Raw genomic sequence first — 19,810 nt, 5'->3', positions numbered from 1 at the left:
ATGCACAGAGCGAGTTTGCTCTGTGCAGTTATGACAGCGGCAGGGCCCCCGCGATCAGACATCTTATCCCCTATGCTTTGGATAAGATGTTTAGGGGCGGAGTACCCCTTAAAGCTATGAATTTTTTTTAAGAGTGGGAGGAGTATTAGGAGTAGTTAGGGATCATAGCCTGAATTAGTTTAGAACAGTTTATTTGGTGATTGGTACTTTTTGAATGTTTGCAAAAACTTTTGTCTTTTACATCATTGTTCAGGAATTTTGTATCACTCTTTCTTACAAAATAGTTTTAAAGTGTACCTGTCATTAGCAAAATGTTTTATATAATGTAGAAATTAACATTGTATGTATATTTGTAATACAACAATAAACAATGTGTTAACTTTTGTCCCTGAAGCTATTGCCTGTGTGTCTCTCTGTAAAAGTGGGACAAGCAGGGCTCTGTACACTGAGGACAAGCAAGGCTCTGTACACTGAGGACAAGCAGGGCTCTGTACACTGAGGACAAGCAGGGCTCTGTACACTGAGGACAAGCAGGGCTCAGTACACTGAGGACAAGCAGGGCTCGGGACACTGAGGACAAGCAGGGCTCTGGACACTGAGGACAAGCAGGGCTCTGGACACTGAGGACAAGCAGGGCTCTGGACACTGAGGACAAGCGGGGCTCTGTACACTGAGGACAAGCAGGGCTCTGTGCAGTGAGGACAAGCAGGGCTCTGTACACTGAGGACAAGCAGGGCTCTGTACACTGAGGACAAGCAGGGCTCTGTACACTGAGGACAAGCAGGACTCTGTACACTGAGGACAAGCAGGGCTCTGGACACTGAGGACAAGCAGGGCTCTGTGCACTGAGGACAAGCAGGGCTCTGTGCAATGAGGACCAGCAGGGCTCTGTACACTGAGGACAAGCAGGGCTCTGTACACTGAGGACAAGCAGGGCTCTGTACACTGAGGACAAGCAGGGCTCTGTACACTGAGGACAAGCAGGGCTCTGTACACTGAGGAAAAACAGGGTTCTGTACACTGAGGAAAAGCAGGGCTCTGTACACTGAGGACAAGCAGGGCTCTGTACACTGAGGACAAGCAGGGCTCTGTGCAGTGAGGACAAGCAGGACTGAGGCTCTGTGACACGCTCCCGGCTCACACAGCAGGATGATTTACAAGCCAGGAGCCTGCACAGAGCCCGCTTGTCCCGTCACTTTCTGTATTTGGTTTCCTCACAGAGACACAGGCAACAGCAGCAGGGACAGCATTTTTCACCCAAAAATATATATATATATATTTTAACCAGTGTATATACAAATATACATATAATGGTATTATCTACATTATATAAAAAATGTTTTTGCTAACGACAGGTACACTTTAATTTGGCCACATTGTAGGGTTTTCAAGCCTGAACTACCCATTTAAAGGGGTTATACAAAATTTTATAGTGGATTACCTCAAAATAATCAGATTGGTAAAGGGGGTAAATATTTATATTTTATATAATTTATACAAGCCTCTTTGGGACACAGTGAAGATTCATTTTTATATGTTTGTTTTTTCCTCCTTGCATTTAAAAAACATAATTGGGATGTGTGAAGGCATTTTTTTTGCTGGACCAGTTGTATCTACATGATAGCAGATAAGTTTCAGATCTGTGATGCACAGAGAGCCGTAGCCCCGTCCTGTGGACCAAAAATTGTGTTAAAGTTGAATGGACCAAAATGGTTGCATGTGTTGGATAAACTCGACAGACGCAAATATTGTGATGTGAATGCAGTCTTTGGCAGCATTCACATCACCATTTTTACATTTGTCTAGAAATTGAAAAGAATTGTATATCTAGACGTATGCATTGACTTCTATTCACAAATCATATCCAACTCATGCACCTGTTTAGATTAATTTACGTTTTGTCCAATTTTTTGTCGGATGTAAAATCATGTTTGACTATGCTTTTTTTGTTCCAATTTAAAATTAGATTTAAATTGTATCCAATTTTGTTTTAAACATTACTGTCTATGTAAATTGTAATAAATTGTTCCAATGTACTTTTTGATCCATTTAATCAAGATTTGTCTTTTTACACGAGCGCAATAGTTTGAAATAGCCTAGAAAGATCAAGAACATCATAACAAATACTATTTTTTAATGAATGTACTATCAAATATCTGGCAGATACAATTTTAAAACACATTTGACTTTATTTCTCAGCATTTGGGTTCTTGAGATTTAAAGCCATTTGTTTTAACAATAAGATATCTGTGTAAGACTGTTGAGACCCAATTAGCTCCTAGCAGGCTATAACTACCCCTCCCCCTTATTACAATAATTAATTAAATAATAACTGACACAACAACAATTCAACTTTTTATGGGTGGGGATCGGCCACAGCTTTATTTATAAAATTACTTATATAAATAACAATTTAACTGTAACAAAGACACCGATTGGCTTCTTGCCAACCCGAGAGGTGCTGCCACACTGTCCTGTGTGGAGGTCTACCCCGGGTTGACCCCGCTTTCACCGTCTTCTTACCGCCAAGCTGTGACTTACAATAAACAGAGATACAAAAAGGGAGGGAGGGAGGGCAAAACTCCGGGTCCTGGGCAGATTGAGGGGGGAAGGGAGGCACCACAGCTATAAATACCCAGGGGAGGGCCCCTGAAATCCCGGGAAACTATTACACCCCTGATTGGTGCACTCCTTCCCCCCCACCCATGGGACATACCACTATAGTTACCAACAAGTTTTTACAGATGGGGGAGGGGGCTAAAAACCTTGCCTGTATATTTCTTAACCCCTTAACTGCTCACCAGTCAGGGGGCAAGCTAGTTATGCACAGCTTGCCCCTCCAGGCTGGGTGTTGTAATCTGTTCTGGGACACGAATTCTGCTGAATGGTATACAGGAGCATCTGTTTTTAGCATCCGATAACATACAGAATCTCACATAAGTGAGTACATCCCTCTCATTTTTGTACCTATTTTATTACATCTTTTAATGTCACAACAACTAAAATAGTGACAGCACAGCCTGTAATACAGTGTTTAAAGGGGTTATCCATCATAAGGTGATTTTAGTACGTACCTGGCAGATAGTAATGGACATGCTTAGGAAGGATCTGCGCTTGTCTTGGGCTAAATGGCTATGCTGCAAGATCACCATAACACTGTGGCTAGCTTTCTGTGAACTTGTATTTCCTGTTTTCAGTTTTCTTGTTTTCCTACAAATCCCATGATTCAATTTTCCTCCTTCCCAACCATCAGCCACCCCACTCATTGAAACATAAATGAGCTGCAGACCTGTGGTTTTCAATCAGGGTGCCTACAGCTGTTGCATTAGTTGTAGATTGATCCCTCCACCCACTGAAGCAGACAGGCTCCCTGTCATCAGCTGACTAGTGAGTCAGGTCTCGACCGCATTGCAAGCTGGGAAAAATCCGAGACAGCAGTCATTTTGTATGCTGTTAAAAATAAATATTGGGGTGAAAATCACATAAGAATTTAAGAATTGAGAGAAAACTGTCACACACAGGTACAGACACTATATTATGAACTACACTAACTTTACAGTCCCTGTAGCATAGTCAAATAAAAAAAATTCCTGGAATACCCCTTTAATGTTATGTCCCCTCAAAATAACACAATACACAGCCATTAATGTATAAATCTTGGCAACAAAAGTGAGTACACCCCCTAAGAGGAAATGCCCAAATTGGGCCCAAACTGTCAATATTTTGTGTGGCCACCATTATTTTACAGCACTGCCTTAAGCCTCTTGGGCATGGAGTTCACCAGATCTTCACAGGTTGTCACTGGAGTCCTCTTTCACTTCTTCATAATGACATCATGGAGCTGGTGGATGTTATAGACCTTACACTCCCCCACCTTCTGTTTTTAGGATGCCCCAAGAGGCTCAATAGGGTTTAGGTCTGGAGACATGCTTGGCCAGTACATCCCCTTATCCTTAGATTCTTTAGCAAGGCAATGGTAGTTTTGGAGATGTTTGGGGGTCATTATTAAGTTGGAATACTGCCCTGCGGCCCAGTCTCTGAAGGGAGGGGGTCATGCTTTGCTTCAGTATGTCACAGAACATGTTGGCATTCATGGTTCCCTCACTGAACTGTAGCCCCCCAGTACCAGCAGAACTCATACAGGACCAGACCATGAAACTACCACCACCATGTTTGACCGTGGCAAGACACACTTGTTGCCACCACACACATTTGACACCATCTGAGCAAAGTTTATCTTGGTCTCATCGGACCACAGAACATGGTTCCAGTAATCCATGTCCTTAGTCTGCTTGTCTTTAGCAAAGTGTTTGCGGGGCTTTCTTGTTCATCATCTTTAGAAGAGTCTTACTTCTGGGACAAGAGCCATGCAGACCAATTTGATGCAATGTGTGGAGTATGGTCTGAGCACTGACAAGCTGACACCCCACCCCTTTCACCTCTGCAGCAATGCTGGCAGCACTCATATGTCTTTTCCCAAATGACAACCTCTGGATATGACGATAAGCATGTGCACTGAACTTCTTTGGTCACCCATGGTGTACCCTGCCCTGTGAAACTGCTCTTGCCAACCGTGCTGCAGCTCAATTTTGGGGTCTTGCCACTCTTCTTATAGTCTTGTCCATCATTATGTAGAGCAACAATCCTTTTTTTCAGATCCTCAGAGTTGTTTGCCATGAGGTGCCATGTTGAACTTTCAGTGACCAGTATTAGAAAGTGTGAGAGTAATAACAACAAATTTAAGTCACCTGCTCCTCATTCACACCCGAGACCTTGTAACACTTATGAGTCACATGACACCAGGTGAGGAAAAAATGGCTAATTGGGCAGAATTTGGACATTTTCACTTAGGAGTGTACTTACTGTTGTTGCCAAGATTTAGACATTAATGGCTGTGTGCTGAGTTATTTTAAGGGGACACAACATTAAACACTGTTATACAGGCTGTGCACTCACTACTTAACATTGTAGCAGAGTGTCATTTCTTTAGTGTTGTCACATGAAAAAAATATAACAAAATATTTACATAAATGTAAGGGGTAGACTCATGTGAGATACTATGTAATCCCTGGGATTACTATTTTCTTATTCTGCATTACATGAAGTGCCCAGAAGATGGGGGACTACACCAACAAATGAACTACGTAGCAATTAAAGCTTTGTATCCATGTGATGTAGCCATTTTGGGAGATTACTTAGTTTTCAACGAGTCCAGCAAGGGAAAGCCAAGTGAGAGGATGCAAAGAGAAGAGGTTACAAGGATCAACCGAAAAAGAGTGCAGCAGCAGCTGAGAGAGACAGGCTGGCGATTAGAGAGATCAGAACTGTTTCCACTACAGCCCTTGTGAGCAGTAAGAGAAACTGCAGCTGGACTGACCTGAGTCAAATTTATCAAAACCTGAGTAGAGAAAAAGTTAACCAGTTGTCCATAGCAACCAATCAGATCGCTTGTTTTATTTTTATAGAGGGCACTGAAAAATAAAAGAAGCAATTTGATTGGTTGCTATGGGCAGCCTGTTAATTTTCTCTTTATCCTTATGGACATGCTCCTCACCTATGCATATATGATAAGTCAATGAACCCAGGGGTCAAGTCCTGGGAAAACAACTCACCCAAGATTTCCACTCAAGGGCTGGTCCTGCAGAACTCCAGCTAATGGGAAAGGTGTTCCTGCTGTGGAATAATTGCAGGAACTGCGTTCCTGCAGGACTTGAACTATATGAACTATTACCCCTCAGCTGAAATTCTCCCCTAACCCCCAAAAGATAGTTCAGGAGATCAGACTTTGTCCCAGTCATAATTGTGTTATTTCAACTTTATTCAAGTGGCGCCAAAACAATATTACATTCAATTTATATCTAAAATACAATAAAACAATCATGTTCTGTTATTAGAAATCCACTGATTCTTGGACCTGTTTCTAGGAAAGCTGGGTGACATCTAGTATGGCTGTGTGTGTCATCCAGTTCTAAAGGCCCCTGAATGGCACATCTGCCCATGGTCTTATTTCTATGGTTACAGCCCTGGCACTGAGGGGATAACATCACAATGCAGCAACTGTAGTGAATGACAGCAGAGCTTGTTAACACTGATGTTACATATGGACATGAGGTGGAATTTACACTGAGACGCCATATTGACTTGACACTTTAGAGAAGATGGACCCGGCTAAGTAGCTGCTTCTGAACTCCAGTCTCTCTCCTGTGTCTCACCCTTTCTCCTATGTGAAGAAGATGGTGCAAAAAAGATACCCGATGCTGCCATGTATACTGACAAGGAACCTCTATGGGTGCCAGGTGTATAGGCTGCCTGGATTCTTCTTTTATGGAAGACACTTCATGAACATTGACAGCAAGAAACGACTGGGCACTGGAGCTGGTGCATAGTAACGCATTGCAGCTCTGCCACAACAAGAATTACAAAGACAAGATGAGAAGAAAACCACAACTCCATTCTTCAGGGCCCCCAGATTGCCCCTACAGCTGCCACCATTGTTAACCTTCCCTTATATGTCATGTGTTATAGACCATGGGCTAAACACCGCTACTCCTCCCGACTGCTGGAGACAGCTCGACACATATGTGGGGGAGCAGACTGTTCTTCTGGCAGGTGACTGCTGGAAGGAACGACATTACTGCATAGAGGAGGTGGACAGCAACCAAGGTCCCGACCCTCACCTGTCCCACCTCAGGAAAATACTTGTTCTGTCCAAACACAACTCGCTACCAGCCTCAGACTAAGAAAGTGCAAGGAGCTCAGACTCAGCAACTTCACCTGAAGGTTGGAACCGAACATCCTACAGAGAGTTGGCTCTACTAAAACTCCAAGTACTGGAAGTTTATGAGAAGTTTATATTAGAAAGGTCAGCTACTTGGCTACTGACTAGAGAGGACAGAATGATAAGGACATAAAGAAAACATGATGATAGTGAGGTCAAATCTGTCATTTCTATGGAACATGAGCCACAATTTGTGCAAGGTATACCTCAACTATGAGAGACATAATCCATAACATCACATTTTATGGATTTTTAAAGAATTCATTTGCAAATTATGGTGGAAAATAAGTATTTGGTCAATAACAAAAGTTAATTTCAATACTTTGTTATATACCCTTGGTTGTTGCCTGTCAAGGGTTTTCTGTAAGTCTTCACAAGGTTTTCACACACTGTTGCTGTTATTTTGGCCTATTCCTCCATGCAGATCTCCTCTAGAGCAGTGATGTTTTGGGGCTGTCACTGGGCAACATGGACTTTCAACTCCCTCCAAAGTTTTTTTTTTATGGGGTTGAGATCTGGAGACTGGCTAGGCCACTCCAGGGCCTTAAAATGCTTCTTACGAAGTCACTTCTTCGTTGCCTGGGCGGTGTGTTTGGGATCATTGTCATGCTGAAAGGTTTCATCTAGGTTTCATCTTCAATGCCCTTGTTGATCAAAGGAGGTTTTGACTCAAAATATCATGATACATGGCCCCATTTATTCTTTCCTTTACACGGATCAGTCGTCCTGGTCCCTTGGCAGAAAAACAGCCCAAAACCATGATGTTTCCACCCTCATGCTTCACAGTAGGTATGATGTTCTGTGGATGCAATTCAGCATTCTTTCTCTTCCAAACACGACAAGTTGAGTTTTTACCAAAAAGTTCTACTTTGGTTTCATATGACCATATGACATTCTCCCAATCCTCTTCTGGATCATCCAAAAGCTCTCTACCAAACTTCAGACGGGCCCAGACATGCACTGGCTTAAGCAGGGGACAAGTCTGGCACTGCAAGATTTGAGTCCCTGGCGGTGTAGTGTGTTACTGATGGTAGCCTTTGTTACTTTGGTCCCAGCTCTCTACAGGTCATTCACTAGGTCCCCCTGTATGGTTCCTGTGATAATTATGACACCACAGGGTGAGATCTTGCATGGAGCCCCAGATCGAGGGAGATTATCTGTGGTCTTGTATGTCTTCCAATTCCTAATAATTGCTCCCACAGTTGATTTCTTCACACGAAGCTGCTTGCCTATTGCTTGCCTATTGCTTCCCCGCCTTGTGCAGGTCTACAATTTTGTTTCTGGTGTCCTTCGACAGCTCTTTGATCTTGGCCATAGTGGAGTTTGGAGTGGGACTGTTTGTGGTTGTGGACAGGTGTCTTTTATACTGATAACAAGTTCAAACAGGTGCCATTAATATAGTTAAGGAGACTCTTAACCCCTTAAGGACTCAGGGTTTTTACATTTTTGCACTTTCGTTTTTTCCTCCTTACCTTTTAAAAATCATAACCCTTTCAATTTTCCACCTAAAAATCCATATTATGGCTTATTTTTTGCGTCGCCAATTCTACTTTGCAGTGACATTAGTCATTTTACCCAAAAATGCACGGCGAAACGGGAAAAAAAATCATTGTGCGACAAAATCGAAAAAAAAAACGCCATTTTGTAACTTTTGGGGGCTTCTGTTTCTACTCAGTGCATAATTCGGTAAAAATTACACCTTATCATTATTTTGTAGGTCCATACGGTTAAAACCTACTTATATAGGTTTGATTTTGTCGCACTTCTGGAAAAAATCATAACTACATGCAGGAAAATTTATACGTTTAAAAATGTCCTCTTCTGACCCCTATAACTTTTTTATTTTTCCACGTACAGGGCGATATGAGGACTCATTTTTTGTGCCGTGATCTGAAGTTTTTATCGGTATGATTTTTGTTTTGATCGGACTTTTTGATCACTTTTTATTCATTTTTTTTAATGGTATAAAAAGTGACCAAAATACGCTTTTTTGGACTTTGGAATTTTTTTGCGCGTACGCCATTGACCGTGCGTTTTAATTAATGATATATTTTTATAGTTCGGACATTTACGCACGCGGCGATACCACATATGTTTTTTTTTTTTTTTTTTACACTGTTTTATTTTTTTATGGGAAAAGGGGGGTGATTCAAACTTTTATTAGGGAAGGGGTTAAATGACCTTTATTAACACTTTTTTTTAACATTTTTTTTTGCAGTGTTATAGGTCCAATAGGGACCTATAACACTGCACACACTGATCTCTCATCCTGATCACAGGCGTGTATTAACACGCCTGTGATCAGCATTATCGGCGCTTGACTGCTCCTGTCTGGATCTCAGGCACGGAGCAGTCATTCGTCGATCGGACACCGAGGAGGCAGGTAAGGGCCCTCCCGGTGTCCGATCAGCTGTTCGGAACGCCGCGATTTCACCGCGGCGGTCCCGAACAGCCCGACTGAGCAGCCGGGATACTTTCAGTTTCACTTTAGAAGCGGCGGTCAGCTTTGACCGCCGCTTCTAAAGGGTTAATACCGCACATCGCCGCGATTGGCGATGTGTGGTATTAGCCGCGGGTCCCGGCCGTTGATTAGCGCCGGGACCGAAGCGATATGATGCAGGATCGCGGCGCGATCCCGCTTCATATCGCGGGAGCCGGCGCAGGACGTAAATATACGTCCTGCGTCGTTAAGGGGTTAAAGAAGAAATTACAGGTCTGTGATAGACAGAAATCAGACAATGTGATAGTTGAGGGATACCTATGATAAAAATTGCAGGCCTCTCTCATCCTTTTAAGTGGGATAACTTGCACAATTGGTGGCTGACTAAATACTTTTTTGCCCCACTGCCCCACATACAATTACACCATATAGAAGGAGGAGCCAGGGCAAGACACAGATTAGTAATATATAGGGTGCATTTATCGGTGCAAATTAGCTATAATTTTCATAATTAACACTATTCTGCACACAGAATTTATTATCACTGAGTATTTTTATGGCAGAGTTTCTGATATATCCAGGCCACTGCCTCCTTCACCTCCATCTGCATCCTCAAACAGCTCTTGAATACAGTGGTGGAACAGAGAGCTGATAGCTTTCTGCTCCTCCATCCACTCACATAATCTTTAGGCACTGAAAGGGTTTATCCAGGGATAGGACACCAGAGCTGATTTCTTCTTTCTTGTGTGTGGTTTTGCAATTTGGCTTCATCCACTTCAATGGAGCTGAGCTACAATACCACACATGACCTGAGGACAGGGGGTGGCGCTGCTTTTAGAAGAAATCTACTGTTTTCTGTTTCTGGATGATCCCTTCTGCAGGTGATGAGCCACCACTATGAGATACTTCCACAAGCCAGCACAGTTATACAGTATAGGGATCTAGTGTGGCGTCTCACAGGCTGCAGATCTGAGGAGACACTGAGTGGCAGCATGGGAATGTGGATACCTGAGTATAAGGGCATGTTCACTCAATGGTATTTTCAAGTGGAATCTGCCAGAGAAATTTAATTGCAGCAGAATCCCCTTGCTTTCAATGGGATTCTCCTGCACGGCACACATGGCAGAAATCCTGATTCTGGCTTCCACCGAATCAATTGTTAAAGGAGTTCTCCGGGGGAAAACACATTTTTTTAAATAAACTGGTGCCAGGAAGTTAAACAGATTGGTAAATTACTTCTATTAAAACATCTTCCAGTATTTATCAGCTGCCGTATGTTCCACGGGAAGTTGTATTTCTTTCTGGAGTTCTTTTCAGTCTGACCACAGTGCTCTCTGCTGACACCTCTGACCGTGTCAGGAGCTGTCCAGAGCAGGAGAGGTTTGCTATGGGGATTTGCTTGTACTCTGGACAGTTCCTGACATGGACAGAGGTGTCAGCAGAGAGCACTTTGGTCAGACTGAAAAGAATTCCAGGAAGAAATACAACTTCCTGTGGAGCATACAGCAGCTGATAAGTACTGGAAAGATTAATATTTTTAAATAGAAGGAATTTACAAATCTGTTTAACTTTCTGGCACCAGTTGATTTAAAAAAAATTGTTTTCGACTGGAGTACCCCTTTAAGTAAATTTTTGGGGCAAAATCCGCTCGGAAATGCATTCCAGTCTATAGAGAATACCTGCATATCTGAACGGTCCCAACGCTGACATGTTTTAGCAGTGCCTGCTGTCTGCAGAATGTCGGCCCATAAAATGTCCAATGTGTGAACATTATTTCTGTAATTTGGCCAAAGTGCAGAGGGCATACAAAGTGGGGCATTATTACTACGTGGAAGCAATAAAGGGGCACCATACATGATGGGACACTAAGGTGGGCATTATTAGTAAACTGGGGAGTACAAAAAGGGGCATTATTTCTAAATTAGGGGCAAAAATATGGGCATCATTACCAAGGGGGCATCATTACTAAGTGAGGAGTACTAAGGGGGGCAATCTTATAAAATAGGTGGCAGCATTATTTCTAAATACAAAGGATTTTGGAGAGGCTCTTGTCAAGCTAGTCACCAATGAAGACACAAGCTGCCCAACTGACACCTATACCCACGGTGTCTGAAAATAGGCTAAATACAATATAGAATATGGGGCTCAAGGTCACGGATATTTAATATATTATTTATTGTTTGTAATAATATCAACATAAAAATCTAATCATAAAAAGTCATAAAACGGTATAAAATACGCTGTGTCCTGCGACTCACAGGGTCCTTGTGTGTCGTCAGGATCACTATATATAAAATTGTGATAGAATAAAACCACACACTCTATGTGACCAGTCCATCATAGAGATATAGACAAACAGTAAGTCCTGAATTATGTTAAAGTTCTTATCCTCAGAATCAGTTGCTTATATACATATAATGGTGCTGCCGTAAATATTAAAGGGGTATTCCGGGCAAAAACATATTATCCTCTAACTCTGTCGGAAGAGAGAGTGCTGCTGGAGACTCGGCCGTCTCCCAGGATCGCAGCGCCGATGATGGTGGGCTCCGGTTCGGTCGACTGCAGCGCTTCTCGTGCACAGACAGATAGTATTACAGAGACACGCTTCTCGTGCACAGACAGATAGTATAAAAGGCCCCATTTTGTGCAGGTAGCGAGGGTCCAATAAGGTGGAGAGCCAGAAGTCATCCCGCTGCCGAATGGAGACAATTCGGCGGTCACTACAAAAGCAAGTGAGCATGCATCGTGCCATTTGTGCAAGTGACTCGGAGAGACTCCCTGCCTCCATCTCCCTGCATACTGCCACAGTGTGTCTGGGCACTCTGTCTCGCCTTCCTCATAACCCTCTAACTCCTCTGGCTGCTCCTGCTCCTCCTCTCCTGTCAGATGACTAGAAAAACCGCCCATCTTGCGAAACCTAAACTGTGCTCCACTGTCCCCCTCCCTGTCCTCTTCCAGTTCAGCCCCCACAGGGCTCATGTGGCAGTGAGATGTAGGCGCCACGTCTCCAGTGCCCTGAACAGCCATTGTTTCCAACACGTGTTGTAGGAAATGAAGCAGTGGAATGACGTTGTTCATCTCGTAATATTGACTGACTAATAAAGTGGCTTCCTGAAAGGGCCTAAGCAAACGGCAGGTGTCACGTATGAGCTGCCACTGGTTCACATTGAAGTTACACCTCTATCTGAATGGATCATCAAGAAATCGGTGATGGCTTTTCTCTGTCCGTATAGTCGGTCCAACATATGAAGGGTGGAATTCCAACATGTGGCAACGTCGCAAATAAGACCATGTTGGGGGATGGTCCAGTATGCTTAAAACAGTATTTGTCTACAATACCAGAATGTGTGTACTTTTACCTGGCCTTTCACAGTATCTAGGCCCTTAAGACTTTAACAAGAACAAAATGGTACACCACTTAGATGTACCTATGTGGTATGCACTTATGAGGGGGAGGATAATGCGCTCCAGTACGCTTAAAACAGTATTTGTCTACAATACCAGCAGGTATGTACTTTTGCCTGACCTTTCACAGTATCTAGGCCCTTAAGACTTTAACAGGAACAAAATGGTACACCACTTAGATGTATGTATGCGGTATGCACTTATGAGGGGGAGGATAATGCGCTCCAGTACGCTTAAAACAGTATTTGTCTACAACACCAGCAGGTGTGTACTTTTGCCTGGTCTTTCACAGTATCTAGGCCCTTAAGACTTAGATGAACATATGTGGTATGCACTTATGAGGGGAGGGCAATATGCTTTAGTGCTCTGCTCTCCCTAACTAGCTGGCTACTATTAGCTTTTCAGTAGTTGTACACTCCAGTGCTGCAGCACACAGCCGCTGTGTACTACACCCAAAATTGCACTCTCTCTCAATGTCACTCCCTTCCCTATCAGTGCTTCTATGCTGGATTTGGGCTTGATGTGAATCGCTGCTGTAAAAAAGCTTTTCTATGCAAAACACACTGCTGTCTGTCCCTCTCTCTCTGTAATAGAACGCTGATGTGATTGGCTGCAAGATGGCTGCAGATTATATAAGGCTATGACATCACAGGGGTGGCTGGCTGCTGATAGGCTTCATGCTTCATGTGATTCAGGGTCACCCCACCGACCCTTGTTTCCACCTTCCCAGGATTCCTTGCTCCATGTCCTCACATGTGGATCCACCATTTTAGATGCCAAGCCCATGGAGCCTGGACCGCACTAAATGGAGTTTAATGAAGCGATTCACACGATCGCATTCGTAACTAATCAAATTTTCGCTCATCCCTATTGATATTATTACAATCAATAAATAATATATCAAGTATCTGTGGCCTTGAGCCCCAAATTCTATATTGTATTTAGCATTATTTCTAAGTTAGGGTACTAAGAGTAACTAGTAGTGAATTGGGGGGGGGGGGGGGGGTCATTATTACTAAGTGGGTTATGTAGTATGTGTATATGGGTTGTGTAGTATTTATAGTGTAGTTTGTTTACATAGGCAGTGTAGTATGTGTACATGGGTAGTGTAGTATATATAGTGTAGTATGTTTATAAGGGTAGTGTAATCTGTATAGTGTAGTATGTGTACATAAGTAGTAGTAAAGTGTAGTTTTTGTACATGGTTAGTGTAATATATATATAGTGTAGTATGTGTAAATATGTAGTGTAGTATGTATAGTGTAGTTTGTGTATATGGGTAGTGTAGGATCAGGGCATGTTGAGAGTCGTTATTTGTGCAACACTTAGCATGCTGAGAGTTGTAGTTTTTCCACTGCTAGATTCTAGCCACAGGTTGGGCAACACTGTGTTAAGTGTTCATGATACTATAGAACATTCCTTTAACCCCTTCCCGCTATAGGACGTTTGCATACGTTCCTGCACCCGGCATGTTCGCACGCTGGGACCTATACATATGTCCTGACGATCTCCTGCTCTGCCGTGCGCAGCTCAGGAGATTGTTGTCACTCACAGCCGGGTCCCGCCACAGCTGCCGGGGCGGCGATCGTATCGATCCCGGCAGCATTAACCCCATAGATGCCGTGATCAATCATGATCACGGCATCTATGGTGTTGACAGGGAGAGGGTGCTCCCCTGTTCACCAATCACGTTGTCGCGATAAGATCGCAGGATGCCGTTGGTTGCTATGGCAGCAAGAGGTCAGATGATGACGTCCTGTGTTGCCTGCTACGGAAGCCTGTAAGATCCAGCCACAGGCTGGATTGCACAGGCTGTAGTGTGTGAAGCTCATAAGGTCATACTGGGCTGCAGTACAAATGTATTGTAGAATAGTATAACCTGTAAAAAGTAAAAAAATAAATAAAAGGTTCTTCAATAAAAGTATGAAGTGTAAAAAAGAAATAGCCCTTTATTATCATACAAACTAGGTATTGCACGTCCGTAATGACATGTATTATAAAGCTATAATGAAAATTATAAAAACAAAAGTACAAAATTTGCCAATTTTAATACGAATAGGGGTATAAAAAAGAGCAAAAGGTAGCATGTATGGCAAAAAGGATACCAATAAAAAGTACAGCTTGTCCCGTAAAAAACAAGCCCTTACACAACGGCGTCAGACAAAAAATTTAAAAGTTACGGCTGTCGGAATATGATAACACAAAAAAAGGCAAAAAAGAATTTTGCTCAGAAAAGGAAAAGTAACATAAAAAGCTATGTAAAATGGGTATCACCAGAGAATAAATATAATATCACTTTTACCGCACAGTGAACACCATAAAAAAATGTTTTAAAAACGCCAGAAATTTTCCAGTTTTTCACAATATTTTGGAGTTTTTATAAAAAAAATGCTGCATGTATTAACAAAAATGCACCACTTATATAAAGTACAATATGTCACGAAAAAACTATATCAGAATCGCTACGCTTAGAAAAAGCATTCTAAAGGTATTACCATTTAACCCCTTCACGACGAGCGACGTACATGTACAGCGCTGCGAAGTGTCACTTGGCGCGCGGCGACGTACATGTACGTCGCGGGGTTCCGGGAGCGCCGCGTCACAGGTAGCGGTAATCGGGCCGGGATGACTGCTGTTATCTAACAGCAGACACCCCGGCACATAGCCGAGGGGTGTCTTGAGACCCCCCCATGACCGCGATGGGGGCAAATCGCAGGTCAATTCAGACCTGCGATCTGCACGATTCTGGGTCATACGGGTCACTGGCGACCCGGTGACCTGGAAAATAAGCGGGATCGGGGGTGTCCGAGACACCCTCGATCCCCCTGAAGGGATAGGAGTTTGGTGGCAGGGGTGCCACCCCTCCTATCCCTGCTATTGTTCGGCCGGAGCGACCGACCTATAGCAGACCGGGGAACTGTCCAGGGACCAGCACCGAAGGTCCCTTACCTGGATCCCGGATCCCGATCCTCCATGCAGGGATCCCCCACGTGCGGTGGCGGCGGCGGGAGCAATTCACGTGAGTTGTTGCCTAGCAACATCAGGAGGGCCACAGTTTACTGTGGTCTCTAAACCGTTTCCCTCCAGATGTTGCAAAACTACAACTCCCAGCATGCCCAGACAGCTGTTTGCTGTGTGGGCATGCTGGGACTTGTAGTTTTGCAATATTTAGAGGGGTTCAGGTTGTAGATCACTATGCAGTGGTCTCAAACTGTAGCCCTCCAGATGTTGCAAAACTACAACTCTCAGCATGCCCAGACAGCAATTTGCTGTCTGGGGATGCTGCGAGTTATAGTTTTGCAACATCTGGAGGGCCACAGTTTAGAAATCTCTGGACAGTGATTTACAACCTGAACCCCTCTAAATCTTGCAAAACTACAAGTCCCAGCATGCCCACACAGCAAACAGCTGTCTGGGCATGCTGGTAGTTGTACTTGCGTGCCTCCAGCCATTGCATAACTACATCTCCCAGCATGCCCTTCCGCAATCAGTACCTGCTGGGAGTTGTAGTTTTGCAACAGCTGGAGGCACACTGGTTGGAAAATACTGAGTTAGGTCATATAACCTAACTCAAGGTTTTCCAACCAGTGTGCCTCCAGCTGTTGCAAAACTACAACTCCCAGCATGCATGATCTGTCAGTGCATGCTGGGAGTTGTAGTTTTGACCCCCCTCCCATGTGAATGTACAGGTTATATTGACACTAGCTGCAGATTACAGTGAGTTCCCCGCTTCAAGTTTGAGCTGCGGCAAATTTTCCGCTGCAGCTCAAACTCCTAGCGGGAGACTCATTGTAATCTGCCGCCAATGTGAATGTAACCTAAAAACACTACACTACACTAACATAATATAAAGAGTAAAACACTACATATACACACGTACACTGCCCCCCCACCACCCCACTTCCCCATTAAAAATTAAAAACGTCTTGTACGGCAGTGTTTCTAAGATGGAGCCTCCAGCTGTTGCAAAACAAAAACTCCCAGCATTTCTGGACAGCAATTGACTGTCCAAGCATGCTGGGAGTTTTACAACAGCTGGAGGCACCCTGTTTGGGAATCACTGGCGTAGAATACCCCTATGTCCACCCCTATGCAAGTCCCTAATTCAGGCCTCAAATGCGCATGGCGCTCTCACTTTGGAGCCCTGTCGTATTTCAAGGCAACAGAATAGGGTCACATATGGGGTATCGCCGTACTCGGGAGAAATTGCCTAACAAATTTTGGGGGTCTTTTTCTCCTTTTACCCCTTATGAAAAGGAACAGTTGGGGGTCTACACCAGCATGTTAGTGTAAAAAATAAACATTTTTACACTAACATGCTGGTGTTGCCCTATACTTTTAATTTTCACAAGAGGTAAAAGGGAAAAACGCCACCCAAAATTTGCAACGCAATTTCTTCCGAGTACGGAGATACCCCATAAGTGGGCGCAAAGTGCTCTGGGGGCGCACAACAAGGCCCAGAAGGGAGAGTGCGCCATGTACGTTTGAGGTGATTTGCCCAGGGGTGGCTGATTGTTACAGCGGTTCTGACAAACGCAAAAAAAAACCACACCCACATGTGACCACATTTTGGAAACTACACCCCTCACGGAATGTAATACGGGGTGCAGTGAGAATTTACACCCCACAGGTGTCTGACAGATCTTTGGAACAGTGGTCCGTGAAAATGAAAAATTTTGCACAGCCCACTGTTCCAAAGATCTGTCACACACCAGTGGGGAGTAAATACTCACTGTACCCCTCATTACATTCTGTGAGGGGTCTAGTTTCCAAAATGGTATGCAATGTGTTTTTATTTTTTTGCTGTTCTGGCATATGGGGTACTTCCATTCTCAGAAGAGATGGGGTTACAAATTTGGGGGGGTCTTTTCTGCTATTAACCCTTGCAAAAATGTGAAATTTGGGGGGAAACCCACATTTTAGTGATTTTTTTTTTTTTTTTTTACATATGCAAAAGTCGTGAAACACCTGTGGGGTATTAAGGCTCACTTTATCCCTTGTTACGTTCCTCAAGGGGTCTAGTTTCCAAAATGATATGCCATGTGTTTTTTTTTTTTGCTGTCCTGGCACCATAGGGGCTTCCTAAATGCGACATGCCCCCTGAGCAAAATTTGCTCTCAAAAAGCCAAATATGACTCCTTCTCTTCTGAGCATTGTAGTTCGTCCGCAGTGCACTTCAGGTCCACTTATGGGGTACTTCCATACTCAGAAGAGATGGGGTTACTAATTTTGGGGGGTCTTTTCTGCTATTAACCTTTTTAAAAAATGTGAAATTTGGGGGAAAACCAACATTTTAGTGAAAAAAAAATGTATGCCATGTGCTTTTTTTTTTTTGCTGTTCTGGCACCATAGGGGCTTGGTAAATGCGACATGCCTCCCAAAAACCATTTCAGAAAAACGTACTCTCCAAAATCTCCTCGCCGCTCCTTCGCTTCTGAGCCCTCTACTGCGTCTGCCGAACACTTTACATAGTTCTCTACCTCACAGGAAAAGTGGACACAGGGATGTTGTTCTATTGCTTTGAGGCCAGGATTCCATTGAGGTTTTTTGTCCATCAGCAAAAATGCCAGAAAAACTGTCCCAGCTTTTTCCTGTGTTTTGTCAGTTTTTCTTGTGTTTTTTACTAGCATTTTTGCTGGTGTGTGGAAACAAAAAAATGTACTAAACTTTTTTTTTTTTTTTTTCTTTGAAATTTAGATACGTGAATGCGGAGGACTATGTCAGCTTCGGTGGATTGCGACGATGAACAGCGGTTTAAAAAAAAAATGTCAATAAAAGGGTTAACGAGGGCTGTGGGGGGTAGTGTTTTTTTTAAATAAATTTTTTTTTCAATGTGTTGTGTCTTTTATAATTGAATTTTCAGGCTTAGTAGTGGAGGGTGTCTAGTAGACAGAATCCATTACCAAGCCGGGGCCTAGCGTTAGCCCCCAAAGCAGCAAGCACTAACCTCCAAATATTGCCCCGGTACCCACCGCCACAGGGGTGCCGGGAAGAGCCGGTACCAACAAGCCCGGAGCGTCAAAAATGGCGCTCCTGGGCCTAGGCAGTAACAGGCTGGCATTATTTAGGCTGGGGAGGGCCAGTAACAATGGTCGCCCACCCTGGTAACGTCAGGCTGTTGCTGCTTGGTTGGTATCTGGCGGATACTGTTAAAATGAGGGAACCACACACTTTTTTTAATTTATTTATAAAAAATTAAAAAAACGCATAGGGTTCCCCCTATTTTCAGTATCAGCCAGATACCAACCAAGCAGCAACAGCCTGACGTTACCAGGGTGGGCGAGGACCATTGTTACTGGCCCTCCCCAGCCTAAATAACGCCAGCCTGTTTCCGCCTAGGCCCAGGAGCACCATTTTTGACGCTCCGGGCCTGTTGGTATCGGCTCTTCCCGGCACCCCTGTGGCGGTGGGTACTGGGGTAATAATTGGAGGTTAGCGCTAGCTGTTTTTGGGGATTAACGCTAAGCCCCGGCCTAGTAATGGATTCCGTCTATTAGACAGCTTCCACTGCTAACCCTGAAAATTCAATTATAAAAAAACACGGACACATTGAAAAAAAAATGTATTTAAAAAAACACTCCCCCACAGCCCTCGTTAACCATTTATTGAAAAAAATTCACGTATTCACGTATCTGAAATGAGAAGAAAAGTAAAACAAGAAATATGGGTTAGTACATTTTTTGCTCTCTCCCCTGGGAAGAGTGCACATAATGCAGCGTGTTCCTGAACAGGGAGACTCCAATTGTTGCTAAACTACAACTCCCATCATGGGGAGCTGTAGTTAAGCAACAGCTGGAGGCACACTGGTTGCAAAACACTGAGAGTTTGTTACTTAACTCAGTGTTTCCCAACCCGTGCACCTCCAGCTGTTGCAAAACTACAACTCCCAGCATGTACAGTTTGTCAGTGCATGCTGGGAGTTATAGTTTTGAAACAGCTGAAGACGCACAGGTAGGGAAACACTGAGTTAGGAAACAGACAATGTTTCCCAACCAGTGTGCCTCTAGTTGTTGCAAAACTACAACTCCCAGCATGCACTGACAAACTGTACATGCTGGGAGTTGTAGTTTTGCAACAACTGGAGGAGAACAGTTTGGAGACCACTGTGTAGTGGTGTCCAAACCGTAGTCCTCCAGATGTTGCAAAACTACAACTCTCAGCATGTCCAGACTGCCAAGGCATGCTGG

This window comes from Hyla sarda, chromosome 7, assembly GCF_029499605.1.
Source record: "Hyla sarda isolate aHylSar1 chromosome 7, aHylSar1.hap1, whole genome shotgun sequence".
In the NCBI taxonomy this organism is placed as follows: Eukaryota; Metazoa; Chordata; class Amphibia; order Anura; family Hylidae; genus Hyla; species Hyla sarda.
The sequence above is the reverse complement of the archived record's forward strand: the minus strand, read 5'-3'. Positions refer to the sequence as shown.